Here is a 16,465-nt window from a genome sequence, read left to right as displayed (position 1 = left end):
ATTAGTAGGTGGGCACCCTGTATTCTATATTTATATCCTAATAACATTTACCATCGCTCTTTATACAATATTAGGATATATATTAGTAGGTGGGCACCCTGTATTCTATATTTATATCCTAATAACATTTACCACCGCTCTTTATACAATATTAGGATATATATTAGTAGGTGGGCACCCTGTATTCTATATTTATATCCTAATAACATTTACCACCGCTCTTTATACAATATTAGGATATATATTAGTAGGTGGGCACCCTGTACTCTATATTTATATCCTAATAACATTTACCATCGCTCTTTATACAATATTAGGATATATATTAGTAGGTGGGCACCCTGTATTCTATATTTATATCCTAATAACATTTACCACCGCTCTTTATACAATATTAGGATATATATTAGTAGGTGGGCACCCTGTATTCTATATTTATATCCTAATAACATTTTACCATCGCTCTTTATATAATATTAGGATGTATATTAGTAGGTGGGCACCCTGTATTCTATATTTATATCCTAATAACATTTACCATCGCTCTTTATACAATATTAGGATGTATATTAGTAGGTGGGCACCCTGTACTCTATATTTATATCCTAATAACATTTACCACCGCTCTTTATACAATATTAGGATATATATTAGTAGGTGGGCACCCTGTACTCTATATTATATCCTAATAACATTTACCACCGCTCTTTATACAATATTAGGATGTATATTAGTAGGTGGGCACCCTGTACTCTATATTTATATCCTAATAACATTTACCACCGCTCTTTATACAATATTAGGATATATATTAGTAGGTGGGCACCCTGTATTCTATATTTATATCCTAATAACATTTTACCATCGCTCTTTATATAATATTAGGATATATATTAGTAGGTGGGCACCCTGTATTCTATATTTATATCCTATTAACATTTTACCACCACTGTTTATACAATATTGGGATCTATTTTTAGTTCAACCGGGACTTTTTTTTACCATACGTCTTACCCTGGTGACCCCGTGGGAGATATTCTCTCTTTTATGTGTATAACATTACACGTTTCTCTTAATAAAATTCATAGCAGTAAGTTTTATCACTATTGTTGCGCCAATATTTATTTATATTTTTTTTATGTATTTGTTTCTGTATGGGTGACAGGGACCTATAATAACACAGGTGTTTTACTTTTCTGGGAACAGTATATATGGACTCCCTCCAGCTAATGATTACATAAAACTACAAGTCAAGTATTTGCTTGGTCCAGAATATAACCCCCCTGCTCCCCAATAAGATGGAGCTGCAGAACAAATGTTAATTCTGTGATGTCATTGGCTGAACGGCGCACGTCTGTCCCCGGGCACACATGATGGACATAGCTATCAATGCTTCCCCACTGCCCAAGGAAATCACCAGATGGGCACAGCGCCATGATAGTTACCTGCGGGTGGTAGACACTCAACGACTTGGCCTTGTGCAGCGGTAACAGGACTCGGATCAGAAACATCTTGTGCTCCTCTTTAAGGGGAAGTGCGAAGCCATTAATGATGCTGAAAGAAAAAAGTGAACGTCACATGAGATCCCCCTACAAAGGAGATGTCATCCCCGCCAGATCCCCCTAAACAGGGGACGTCATCTGCGCCAGATCCCGCTACACAGGAGACGCCATCCCCGCCAGATCCCGCTACACAGGAGACGTCATCCGCGCCAGATCCCGCTACACAAGAGACGTCATCCGTGTCAGATCCCCGCTACACAATTGACGCCATCCCCGCCAGATCCCCCTACACAGGAGACGCCATCCCCGCCAGATCCCCCTACACAGGAGACGTCATCCGCGCCTGATCCCACTACACAGGAGACGCCATCCCCTCCAGATCCCTCTACACAGGAGACGTCATCCGCGCCAGATCCCGCTACACAAGAGACGCCATCCCCGCCAGATCCCGCTACACAAGAGACGCCATCACCGCCAGATCCCGCTACACAAGAGACGCCATCCCCGCTACACAGGAGACGCCAGATCCCCGCTACACAGGAGACGCCATCCCCGCCAGATCCAGCTACACAGGAGACGCCATCCCCACCAGATCCCGCTACACAGGAGATGCCATCCCCGCCAGATCCCGCTACACAGGAGACGCCATCCGCGCCAGATCCCCCTACACAGGAGACGCCATCCCCGCCAGATCCCCCTACACAGGAGACGTCATCCCCGCCAGATCCCCCTACACAGGAGACGTCATCCCCGCCAGATCCCCCTACACAGGAGATGTCATCCCCGCCAGAATCCGCTACACAAGAGACGTAATCCGCGCCAGAAAACGCTACACAAGAGACGTCATCCCCGCCAGATCCCCGCTACACAGGAGACGCCATCCCCGCCAGATCCAGCTACACAGGAGACGCCATCCCCGCCAGATCCAGCTACACAGGAGACGCCATCCCCACCAGATCCCGCTACACAGGAGATGCCATCCCCGCCAGATCCCGCTACACAGGAGACGCCATCCGCGCCAGATCCCCCTACACAGGAGACGTCATCCCCGCCAGATCCCCCTACACAGGAGACGTCATCCCCGCCAGAACCCCCTACACAGGAGACGTCATCCCCGCCAGATCCCCCTACACAGGAGACGTCATCCCCGCCAGATCCCCCTACACAGGAGATGTCATCCCCGCCAGAATCCGCTACACAAGAGACGTAATCCGCACCAGAAAACGCTACACAAGAGACGTCATCCCCGCCAGATCCCCGCTACACAGGAGACGCCATCCCCGCCAGATCCCCGCTACACAAGAGACGTAATCCGCGCCAGAAAACGCTACACAGGAGACGCCATCCCCGCTACACAGGAGACGTCATCCCCGACAGATCCCCGCTACACAGGAGACGCCATCCCCGCCAGATCCCCCTACAAATGAGACGCCATCCCCGCCAGATCCCCCTACACAGGAGACGCCATCCCCGCTACACAGGAGACATCATCCCTGCCAGATCCCGCTACACAAGAGACGCCATCCCCGCCAGATCCCCCTACACAGGAGACGCCATCCCCGCCAGATCCCCGCTACATAGGAGACGCCATCCGCGCCAGATCCCTGGTACACAGGAGAAGTCATCCCAGCCAGATCCCCGCTACACAGGAGACGCCATCCCCGCCAGATCCCCGCTACAGGAGACGTCATCCCCGCCAGATCCCGCTACACAAGAGACGTCATCCCCGCCAGATCCCCCTACACAAGAGACGTCATCCGCGCCAGAATCCGCTACACAAGAGACGTAATCCCCACCAGATCCCCGCTACACAGGATACGTCATCTGCGCCATATCCCGCTACACAAGAGACGGCATCCCCGCCAGATCCCCCTACACAAGAGACGTCATCCCCGCCAGATCCCCCTACACAGGAGACGCCATCCCCGCCAGATCCCCGCTACACAGGAGACGCCATCCCGCCAGATCCCCCTACACAGGAGACGCCATCCCGCCAGATCCCCCTACACAGGAGACGCCATCCCCGATACATAGGAGACGTCATCCCCACCAGATCCCCCTACACAGGAGACGCCATCCACGCCAGATCCCGCTACACAAGAGACGCCATCCCCGCTACATAGGAGACGTCATCCCCACCAGATCCCCCTACACAGGAGACGCCATCCCAGCCAGATCCCGCTACACAGGAGGCGCCATCCCCGCCAGATCCCCGCTACACAGGAGAAGTCATCCGCGCCAGATCCCCGCTACACAGGAGAAGTCATCCGCACCAGATCCCCGCTACACAGGAGAAGTCATCCGCACCAGATCCCCGCTACACAGGAGACGCCATCCCCGCCAGATCCCCCTACACAGGAGACGCCATCCCCGCCAGATCCCCCTACAAATGAGACGCCATCCCCGCTACACAGGAGACGTCATCCCTGCCAGATCCCCCTACACAGGAGACGCCATCCCCGCCAGATCCCCCTACACAGGAGACGTCATCCCTGCCAGATCCCCCTACACAGGAGACGTCATCCCTGCCAGATCCCACTACACAGGAGACGCCATCCGCGCCAGATCCCCGCTACACAGGAGAAGTCATCCCCGCCAGATCCCCGCTACACAGGAGACGCCATCCCCGCCAGATCCCCGCTACAGGAGACGTCATCCCCGCCAGATGCCTCTACACAAGAGACGTCATCCCCGCCAGATCCCCCTACACAAGAGACGTAATCCCCACCAGATCCCCGCTACACAGGAGACGTCATCTGCGCCAGATCCCGCTACACAAGAGACATCATCCCCGCCAGATCCCCCTACACAAGAGACATCATCCCCGCCAGATCCCCCTACACAGGAGACGCCATCCCCGCCAGATCCCCGCTACACAGGAGACGCCATGCGCGCCAGATCCACGCTACACAGGAGAAGTCATCCCCGCCAGATCCCCGCTACAGGAGACGTCATCCCCGCCAAATCCCTCTACACAAGAGACGTCATCCCCGCCAGATCCCCCTACACAAGAGACGTCATCCCCGCCAGATCCCGCTACACAAGAGACGTCATCCCCGCCAGATCCCCCTACACAAGAGACGTAATCCCTACCAGATCCCCGCTACACAGGAGACGTCATCTGCGCCAGATCCCGCTACACAAGAGACGCCATCCCCGCCAGATCCCTCTACACAGGAGACGCCATCCCCGCCAGATCCCTCTACACAAGAGACTTCATCCGCGACAGAATCCGCTACACAAGAGACGTCATCCCCGCCAGATCCCCCTACACAAGAGACGTAATCCCCACCAGATCCCCGCTACACAGGAGAAGTCATCTGCGCCAGATCCCGCTACACAAGAGACGTCATCCCCGCCAGATCCCCCTACACAGGAGATGCCATCCCGCCAGATCCCCCTACACAGGAGACGCCATCCCCGCTACATAGGAGACGTCATCCCCACCAGATCCCCCTACACAGGAGACGCCATTCCAGCCAGATCCCGCTACACAGGAGGCGCCATCCCCGCTACACAGGAGAAGTCATCCGCGCCAGATCCCCGCTACACAGGAGACGTCAACCGCGCCAGATCCCCGCTACACAGGAGACGCCATCCCCGCCAGATCCCCCTACACAGGAGACGCCATCCCCGCCAGATCCCCCTACACGGGAGAAGTCATCCCCGCCAGATCCCTCTACACAAGAGACGTCATCTCCGCCAGATCCCCCTACAGAGGAGACGCCATCCCCGCCAGATCCCCCTACACAGGAGACGCCATCCCCGCCAGATCCCCCTACACAGGAGAAGTCATCCCCGCCAGATCCCCCTACACAAGAGACGTCATCTCCGCCAGATCCCCCTACACAAGAGACGTCATCCCCACCAGATCCCCACCAGATTCCCCTACACAGGAGACGCCATCCCCGCCAGAATCCGCTACATGAGGAGACATCATCCGCGCCAGATCCCCGCCACACAGGAGACGCCATCCCCCCAGATCCCCGTACACAGGAGACACCATCCCCGCCAGATCCCTCTACACAAAAGATGTCATCCGCACCAGATCCCGCTACACAAGAGACGTCATCCCCACCAGATCCCGCTACATAAGAGACGTCATCCCCGCCAGATCCCCCTACACAGGAGACGTAATCCCCGCCAGATCCCCCTACACAGGAGACGCGATCCCCGCTACACAGGAGAAGTCATCAGCGCCAGATCCCCTCTACACAGGAGACGCCATCCCCGCCAGATCCCGCTACACAGGAGACGCCATCCCCGCCAGATCCCGCTACACAGGAGACGCCATCCCCGCCAGATCCCCCTACACAGGAGACGCCATTCCCGCCAGATCCCCCTACACAAGAGACGTCATCCGCGCCAGAATCCGCTACACAGGAGACGCGATCCCCGCTACACAGGAGAAGTCATCCGCGCCAGATCCCCTCTACACAGGAGACGCCATCCCCGCCAGATCCCGCTACACAGGAGACACCATCCCCGCCAGATCCCGCTACACAGGAGACGCCATCCCCGCCAGATCCCGCAACACAGGAGACGCCATCCCCGCCAGATCCCGCTACACAGGAGACACCATCCCCGCCAGATCCCCCTACACAGGAGACGCCATCCCCGCCAGATCCCCCTACACAAGAGTCGTCATCCGCGCCAGAATCCGCTACATGACGAGACGTCATCCGTGCCAGATCCCCGCTACACAGGAGACGCCATCCCCCCAGATCCCCGTACACAGGAGACGCCATCCCCGCCAGATCCCTCTACACAAGAGACGTCACCCCCACCAGATCCCCGCTACACAGGAGACGTCATCCGCGCCAGAATCCGCTACACAAGAGACGTCATCCCCGCCAGATCCCGCTACATAAGAGACGTCATCCGCGCCAGAATCCGCTACTCAAGAAACGTCATCCCGGGCAGATCCCCTACACAGGAGACGTAATCCCCGCCAGATCCCCCTACACAGGAGACGTAATCCCCGCCAGATCCCGCTACACAGGAGACATCATCCCCGCCAGATCCCCCTACACAGGAGACGTCATTCCCGCTACATAGGAAACGTCATCCCAGCCAGAATCCGCTACACAAGAGACGTAATCCGCGCCAGAAAACGCTACACAAGAGACGTCATCCCCGCTACACAGGAGACGTCATCCCCGCCAGATCCCCGCTACACAGGAGACGCCATCCCCGCCAGATCCCCCTACACAGGAGACGCCATCCCCGCCAGATCCCCCTACACAGGAGACGTCATCCCTGCCAGATCCCGCTACACAGGAGACGCCATCCCCGCTACACAGGAGACGTCATCCCTGCCAGATCCCGCTACACAGGAGACGCCATCCCCGCCAGATCCCCCTACACAGGAGAAGTCATCCCCGCCAGATCCCCGCTACACAGGAGAAGTCATCCCCGCCAGATCCCCGCTACACAAGAGACGTCATCCCCGCCAGATCCCACTACACAGGAGACGCCATCCCCGCCAGATCCCGCTACACAGGAGACGTCATCCCCGCCAGATCCCCGCTACACAGGAGACGCCATCCCCGCCAGATCCCCCTACACAGGAGACGTCATCCCCGCCAGATCCCGCTACACAGGAGACGCCATCCCTGCCAGATCCCGCTACACAGGAGACGTCATCTGCGCCAGATCCCCCCTACACAGGAGACGCCATCCCCGCCAGATCCCCCTACACAGGAGACGTCATCCCTGCCAGATCCCGCTACACAGGAGACGCCATCCCCGCTACACAGGAGACGTCATCCCTGCCAGATCCCGCTACACAAGAGACGTCATCCCCGCCAGATCCCACTACACAGGAGACGCCATCCCCGCCAGATCCCGCTACACAGGAGACGTCATCCGCGCCAGATCCCCGCTACACAGGAGACGCCATGCCCGCCAGATCCCCCTACACAGGAGACGTCATCCCCGCCAGATCCCCCTACACAGGAGACGCCATCCCCGCCAGATCCCCGCTACACAGGAGACGCCATCCCCGCCAGATCCCCCTACACAGGAGACGTCATCCCCGCCAGATCCCCGCTATACAGGAGACGTCATCCCCGCCAGATCCCGCTACACAGGAGACGCCATCCCTGCCAGATCCCGCTACACAGGAGACGTCATCTGCGCCAGATCCACCCTACACAGGAGACGTCATCCCCGCCAGATCCCCCTACACAGGAGATGTCATCCCTGCCAGATCCCGCTACACAGGAGACGTCATCCCCGCCAGATCCCCCTACACAGGAGACGCCATCCCCTCCAGATCCCCCTACACAGGAGACGCCATCCGCGCCAGATCCCCGCTACACAAGAGACGTCATCCCCGCCAGATCCCACTACACAGGAGACGCCATCCCCGCCAGATCCCCCTACAAAGGAGAAGTCATCCCCGCCAGATCCCGCTACACAGGAAACGTCATCCCCGCCAGATCCCGCTACACAAGAGACGTCATCCCCGCCAGATCCCCCTACACAAGAGACGTAATCCCCACGAGATCCCCCTACACAGGAGACGTCATCCCCGCTACACAGGAGACGTCATCCCTGCCAGATCCCGCTACACAGGAGACGTCATCCCTGCCAGATCCCGCTACACAGGAGACGTCATCCCCGCCAGATCCCCCTACACAGGAGACGCCATCCCTGCCAGATCCCGCTACACAGGAGACGCCATCCCTGCCAGATCCCACTACACAGGAGACGCCATCCCTGCCAGATCCCGCTACACAGGAGACGTCATCCCTGCCAGATCCTGCTACAAAGGAGACGTCATCCCTGCCAGATCCCGCTACACAGGAGACGCCATCCCTGCCAGATCCCGCTACACAGGAGAAGCCATCCCTGCCAGATCCCGCTACACAGGAGACGTCATCTGCGCCAGATCCCCCCTACACAGGAGACGTCATCCCCGCCAGATCCCGCTACACAAGAGAAGTCATCCCCGCCAGATCCCACTACACAGGAGACGTCATCCCCGCCAGATCCCGCTACACAAGGGACATCATCCGCGCCAGAATCCGCTACACAAGAGACGTCATCCCCGCCAGATCCCGCTACATAAGAGACGTCATCCGCGCCAGAATCCGCTACACAAGAGACGTCATCCCCGCCAGATCCCGCTACATAAGAGACGTCATCCGCGCCAGAATCCGCTACACAAGAGACGTCATCCCCGCCAGATCCAGCTACACAAGGGACGTCATCCGCGCCAGAATCCGCTACACAAGGGACGTCATCCGCGCCAGATCCCGCTACACAAGGGACGTCATCCGCGCCAGATCCCGTTACACAAGAGACGTCATCCCCGCCAGATCCCGCTATACAGGAGCCCAAAAGCTGCATGAGAACACGCAATGAAGCAGTTCCAGAATAACGGTATCTTCAGGCACAGGCCCCACAGAGAACATGGTTGGAGAGAACACAGTCAGGACAAAAGGTGAAGCCATCACTCTCATCATCCATAGTCACAGGGGATCATCACTTACCTGCCCAGAATCTCCAAAAGTTCAGCGATTCCATTATGATGTTCGGTCTCATAAATAAACCTACAGAAGAATAAGAAACGTGTTGGACACACCCACTGCTGATGACCACACCCACCGATTAAATCATCTCTTAGGCCTGTAAATTTAACGCAATTGCTAAACTAAAGTGAAAAAAAATAAATGTTATTGATGTCTCCTCGTGTACCTGTAGATGATGTTATTGATGTCTCATGTACCTGTAGATGATGTTATTGATGTCTCCTCGTGTAACCTGTAGATGATGTTATTGATGTCTCCTCGTGTACCTGTAGATGATGTTATTGATGTCTCCTCGTGTACCTGTAGATGATGTTATTGATGTCTCCTCGTGTACCTGTAGATGATGTTATTGATGTCTCCTCGTGTACATGTAGATGATGTTATTGATGTCTCCTCGTGTACCTGTAGATGATGTTATTGATGTCTCCTCGTGTACCTGTAGATGATGTTATTGATGTCTCCTCGTGTACCTGTAGATGATGTTATTGATGTCTCCTCGTGTACCTGCAGATGATGTTATTGATGTCTCCTCGTGTACCTGCAGATGATGTTATTGATGTCTCCTCGTGTACCTGTAGATGATGTTATTGATGTCTCCTCGTGTACCTGTAGATGATGTTATTGATGTCTCCTCGTGTACCTGTAGATGATGTTATTGATGTCTCCTCGTGTACCTGCAGATGTTGTTATTGATGTCTCCTCGTGTACCTGTAGATGATGTTATTGATGTCTCCTCGTGTACCTGTAGATGATGTTATTGATGTCTCCTCGTGTACATGTAGATGATGTTATTGATGTCTCCTCGTGTACCTGTAGATGATGTTATTGATGTCTCCTCGTGTACCTGTAGATGATGTTATTGATGTCTCCTCGTGTACCTGTAGATGATGTTATTGATGTCTCCTCGTGTACCTGTAGATGATGTTATTGATGTCTCCTCGTGTACCTGTAGATGATGTTATTGATGTCTCCTCGTGTACCTGTAGATGATGTTATTGATGTCTCCTCGTGTACCTGCAGATGATGTTATTGATGTCTCCTCGTGTACCTGTAGATGATGTTATTGATGTCTCCTCGTGTACCTGTAGATGATGTTATTGATGTCTCCTCGTGTACCTGCAGATGATGTTATTGATGTCTCCTCGTGTACCTGCAGATGATGTTATTGATGTCTCCTCGTGTACCTGTAGATGATGTTATTGATGTCTCCTCGTGTACCTGTAGATGATGTTATTGATGTCTCCTCGTGTACCTGTAGATGATGTTATTGATGTCTCCTCGTGTACCTGTAGATGATGTTATTGATGTCTCCTCGTGTACCTGTAGATGATGTTATTGATGTCTCCTCGTGTACCTGTAGATGATGTTATTGATGTCTCCTCGTGTACCTGTAGATGATGTTATTGATGTCTCCTCGTGTACCTGTAGATGATGTTATTGATGTCTCATGTACCTGTAGATGATGTTATTGATGTCTCCTCGTGTACCTGTAGATGATGTTATTGATGTCTCCTCGTGTACCTGTAGATGATGTTATTGATGTCTCCTCGTGTACCTGTAGATGATGTTATTGATGTCTCCTCGTGTACCTGTAGATGATGTTATTGATGTCTCCTCGTGTACATGTAGATGATGTTATTGATGTCTCCTCGTGTACCTGCAGATGATGTTATTGATGTCTCCTCGTGTACCTGCAGATGATGTTATTGATGTCTCCTCGTGTACCTGTAGATGATGTTATTGATGTCTCCTCGTGTACCTGTAGATGATGTTATTGATGTCTCCTCGTGTACCTGTAGATGATGTTATTGATGTCTCCTCGTGTACCTGTAGATGATGTTATTGATGTCTCCTCGTGTACCTGTAGATGATGTTATTGATGTCTCCTCGTGTACCTGTAGATGATGTTATTGATGTCTCCTCGTGTACCTGTAGATGATGTTATTGATGTCTCCTCGTGTACATGTAGATGATGTTATTGATGTCTCCTCGTGTACATGTAGATGATGTTATTGATGTCTCCTCGTGTACATGTAGATGATGTTATTGATGTCTCCTCGTGTACCTGTAGATGATGTTATTGATGTCTCGTGTACCTGTAGAAGATATTGATGTGTCTCCTCATGTACCTGTAGAAGATATTATTGATGTGTCTCCTCATGTACCTGTAGAAGATATTATTGATGTGTCTCCTCATGTACCTGTAGAAGATATTATTGATGTGTCTCCTCATGTACGCTCGCAGCCCTAGGAACTTCCCATAGATGCGATGCAGGATTGTCTTCAGGAAATCACGTTCTCTGGGATCTTCACTATCAAATAAATCCAGAAGCTGAGGAGACACAAAAGGGGACCCCACATCAAAACCCGGAGGACTCCACCGTACCCATCCCATCCCAGACCGCCGCCCCCCATGCCAGACGACGCCGCCGCCGCCCCCCATGCCAGACGACGCCGCCCCCATGCAAGCCGCCGCCGCCGCCCCCATGCCAGACGACGCCGCCCCCATGCCAGACGACGACGCCGCACCCATGCCAGACGACGCCGCCGCCGCCGCCCCCATGCCAGACGCCGCCGCCCCCCATGCCAGACGACGCCGCCCCCATGCCAGACGACGCCGCCGCCGCCCCCCATGCCAGACGACGACGCCGCCGCCGCCGCCCCAGTGCCAGACGACGCCGCCGCCCCCGTGCCAGACGACGACAACGCCGCCGCCCCCGTGCCAGTCGACGACGCCGCCGCCGCCCCCGTGCCAGTCGACGACGCCGCCGCCGCCCCCGTGCCAGTCGACGACGCCGCCGCCGCCCCCGTGCCAGTCGACGACGCCGCCGCCGCCCCCCGTGCCAGACGACGACGCCGCCGCCCCCGTGCCAGACGACGACGACGCCGCCGCCCCCCATGCCAGACGACGACGCCGCCGCCCCCATGCCAGACGACGACGACGCCGCCCCCATGCCAGACGACGCCGCCCCCCATGCCAGACGACGACGACGCCGCCCCCATGCCAGACGACGACGACGCCGCCCCCATGCCAGACGACGACGACGCCGCCCCCATGCCAGACGACGACGCCGACGCCCCCATGCCAAACGACGACGCCGCCGTACCCACTGCCAGACGACGACGCCGTACCCAATGCCAGACGACGCCGCCGTACCCAATGCCAGACGACGCCGCCGTACCCAATGCCAGACGACGCCGCCGTACCCATGTCAGACGACTCCACCATACACAACAATCCATGTCAAGCCTCTTACCGAAAGTACAAATTTCTGGTCAATGTATTTCTTTGCCACATTGGGCTGAAAGTCAGGAGACTCCAGAAATCTGAGGAAAAACTCGTAAACAAGCTGGGGAACAAGCGGAAAACAAATTACAAGTGAACATGATACATATGTGGCAGAGGTGACCCACCTAACACTGGAAGGCCCCCCATGGTAGATACCCCATAATAAATTCCTTCTGTACCTGCCCCTCCATGTCATGGGATACAAGGTCATCATTACCTGTAGATGGGGCCATGCAGCCTCCAGGGTGGGCTCATCCTCCTCCGGGTCAAACTCTGCTCCGCTGGGATTGGAAGAGGGTGGGAGCGGCCGGAATAAATTCACTGAGAACTGAGAAACAAGATAAGTTACTGGAAGACACAGTAAACGCCAGAACTTACACTCTGCTGAGATGCTCTGTGCTGCTGTGACTATAACAAGGCTCTTACCATGTGCACCGCCTCAGGGTAGATGCAGTCAGTCAGCACATCGCGGCTGGGTGATGTACTCCACCATCTCACTCAGCGCCGCTCTCTTCACCCTCCCTTGTATTTAAGGTCACTGAGGGGATCAGATACAAAATCAAAGAGGACGCAGCACTGCCGAATCTTCTGAACAAAAAGGGTTTCCCGCTCCTCTCCGAGGGGGCAATCTGAGAGGAAAGAAGAGAAGAGATGGAGAGGGTGAGCAGCGATGTGTGTAACATTGTGGAGTACACAGCTGCTTGTAAATGCTATCTACAAACACTGAGATCCTGAAGAGACAGGAGACCGTCCAGACAAATGACGGAGGAGGAGGAGGAGGAGGAGACCGTCCAGACAAACGACGGAGGAGGAGGAGGAGACCGTCCAGACAAATGACGGGGGAGGAGGAGGAGGAGACCGTCCAGACAAATGACGGAGGAGGAGGAGGAGACCGTCCAGACAAACGACGGAGGAGGAGGAGGAGGAGACCGTCCAGACAAATGACGGGAGGAGGAGGAGGAGGAGACCGTCCAGACAAACGACGGAGGAGGAGGAGGAGCCGTCAGACAAATGTCGGAGGAGGAGGACCGTCCAGACAAACGACGGAGGAGAGGAGACCGTCCAGACAAACGACGGAGGAGGAGGAGGAGACCGTCCAGACAAACGACGGAGGAGGAGGAGGAGGACCGTCCAGACAAACGACGGAGGAGGAGGAGGAGACCGTCCAGACAAACGACGGGGAGGAGGAGACCGTCCAGACAAATGACGGGGAGGAGGAGGAGGAGGAGACCGTCCAGACAAATGACGGAGGAGGAGGAGGAGACCGTCCAGACAAATGACGGAGGGAGGAGGAGGAGGAGGAGGAGACCGTCCAGACAAACGACGGAGGAGGAGGAGGAGGAGACCGTCCAGACAAACGACGGAGGAGGAGGAGGAGACCGTCCAGACAAATGACGGAGGAGGAGGAGGAGGAGACCGTCCAGACAAACGACGGAGGAGGAGGAGGAGGAGACCGTCCAGACAAACGACGGAGGAGGAGGAGAGGAGACCGTCCAGACAAACGACGGAGGAGGAGGAGGAGACCGTCCAGACAAACGACGGGGGAGGAGGAGGAGACCGTCCAGACAAATGACGAGAGGAGGAGGAGGAGACCGTCCAGACAAACGACGGAGGAGGAGGAGGAGACCGTCCAGACAAACGACGGGGGAGGAGGAGACCGTCCAGACAAACGACGGGGGAGGAGGAGACCGTCCAGACAAACGACGGGGGAGGAGGAGACCGTCCAGACAAACGACGGGGGAGGAGGAGACCGTCCAGACAAACGACGGGGGAGGAGGAGGAGACCGTCCAGACAAACGACGGGGGAGGAGGAGACCGTCCAGACAAACGACGGGGGAGGAGGGGGAGGAGGAGACCGTCCAGACAAATGACGGGGAGGAGGAGGAGACCGTCCAGGACAAATGACAGAGGAGGAGGAGGAGACCGTCCAGACAAACGACGGGGGAGGAGGAGGAGACCGTCCAGACAAACGACGGAGGAGGAGGAGGAGACCGTCCAGACAAACGACGGGGGGAGGAGAGGAGACCGTCCAGACAAACGACGGGGGAGGAGGAGACCGTCCAGACAAACGACGGGGGAGGGAGGAGACCGTCCAGACAAACGACGGGGGAGGAGGAGACCTGTCCAGACAAACGACGGGGGGAGGAGGAGACCGTCCCAGACAAACGACGGGGGAGGAGGAGACGTCCAGACAATGACAGAGGAGGAGGAGGAGACCGTCCAGACAAACGACGGGGGAGGAGGACGAGACCGTCCAGACAAACGACGGAGGAGGAGGAGGAGACCGTCCAGACAAACGACGGGGGAGGAGGAGGAGACCGTCCAGACAAACGACGGGGGAGGAGGAGACTGTCCAGACAAACGATGGGGGAGGAGGAGACTGTCCAGACAAACGATGGGGGAGGGGAGACTGTCCAGACAAACGATAGGGGGAGGAGACTGTCCAGACAAACGATAGGGAGGAGGACTGTCCAGACAAACGATAGGGGAGAGACTGTCCAGACAAACGATGGGGGAGGGAGACTGTCCAGACAAACGATTGGGGGAGGAGACTGTCCAGACAAACGATGGGGGAGGAGACTGTCCAGACAAACGATGGGGGAGGAGACTGTCCACACAAACGATGGGGGAGGAGGACTGTCCACACAAACGATGGGAGGGGAGGAGACTGTCCACACAAACGATGGGGGAGGAGACTGTCCACACAAACGATGGGGGAGGAGACTGTCCAGATTATTATAAATAAAAATGTCCCATCATGCTTGGGGTGAGGTCGTAGTCCCAGTTCACACTATGGCCACTTACCCTTCAGTGGTGGGAGTTTGTGGAGTTCTCGATTTTTTGCTCAGACTGAACCTGGATGAACTCTGCCGTCGCTCCCGCTTCACCACTTGTCCTCCGCCGCCATACTGGATCTTGTTTAACTGGGTTGGGGGAGGCGCACTGGGGCTGGGGCGTTTATTCACCCCCCTGCTGAGCCTTCAGACATTGTAAATAAAGCACATTACTACAACCCCTATATTATACAACATCATCTGCCCCCAGAAGTAACCAACCCCCCACTCCACTCACCATAGAGGCCAGTAACGATCTACCCCTGGACCCCCCCACCCCACTCACCATAGAGGCCAGTAATGATCTACCCCTGGACCCCCCATCCCGCTCACCATAGAGGCCAGTAATGATCTACCCCTGGACCCCCCACCCCACTCACCATAGAGGCCAGTAACGATCTACCCCTGGACCCCCCCACCCCACTCACCATAGAGGCCAGTAATGATCTACCCCTGGACCCCCCACCCCACTCACCATAGAGGCCAGTAACGATCTACCCCTGGACCCCCCACCCCGCTCACCATAGAGAAGGCCAGTAACGATCTACCCCTGGACCCCCCACCCCACTCACCATAGAGGCCAGTAACGATCTACCCCTGGACCCCCCCACCCCGCTCACCATAGAGGCCAGTAATGATCTACCCCTGGACCCCCCATCCCGCTCACCATAGAGGCCAGTAACGATCTACCCTGGACCCCCCCACCCTGCTCACCATAGAGAAGGCCAGTAATGATCTACCCCTGGACCCCCCACCCCGCTCACCATAGAGAAGGCCAGTAACGATCTACCCCTGGACCCCCCACCCCGCTCATCATAGAGGCCAGTAACGATCTACCCCTGGACCCCCCACCCCGCTCACCATAGAGAAGGCCAGTAACGATCTACCCCTGGACCCCCCACCCCGCTCATCATAGAGGCCAGTAACGATCTACTCCTGGACCCCCCACCCCGCTCACCATAGAGAAGGCCAGTAACGATCTACCCCTGGACCCCCCATCCCGCTCACCATAGAGGCCAGTAACGATCTACCCTTGGAACCCCCCATCCCGCTCACCATAGAGGCCAGTAACGATCTACCCCTGGACCCCCCACCCTGCTCACCATAGAGAAGGCCAGTAATGATCTACCCCTGGACCCCCCACCCCGCTCACCATAGAGAAGGCCAGTAACGATCTACCCCTGGACCCCCCACCCCGCTCATCATAGAGGCCAGTAACGATCTACCCCTGGACCCCCCACCACGCTCACCATAGAGAAGGCCAGTAACGATCTACCCCTGGACCCCCCATCCCGCTCACCA

At 55.8% G+C, this 16,465-nt stretch overlaps 1 pseudogene; it reads right to left on the bottom strand.

Moving 5' to 3' along the window:
- Positions 1 to 1,235: 1,235 nt before the first annotated feature.
- The window catches only part of LOC130319514 (serine/threonine-protein phosphatase 2A 56 kDa regulatory subunit delta isoform-like), a 17,108-nt pseudogene continuing 1,878 nt past the window's right edge, over positions 1,236 to 16,465 (bottom strand).

Source organism: Hyla sarda, unplaced genomic scaffold (assembly GCF_029499605.1).
Source record: "Hyla sarda isolate aHylSar1 unplaced genomic scaffold, aHylSar1.hap1 scaffold_2137, whole genome shotgun sequence".
NCBI lineage: Eukaryota > Metazoa > Chordata > Amphibia > Anura > Hylidae > Hyla > Hyla sarda.
This window is presented reverse-complemented; position numbering and strand designations above follow the sequence as displayed.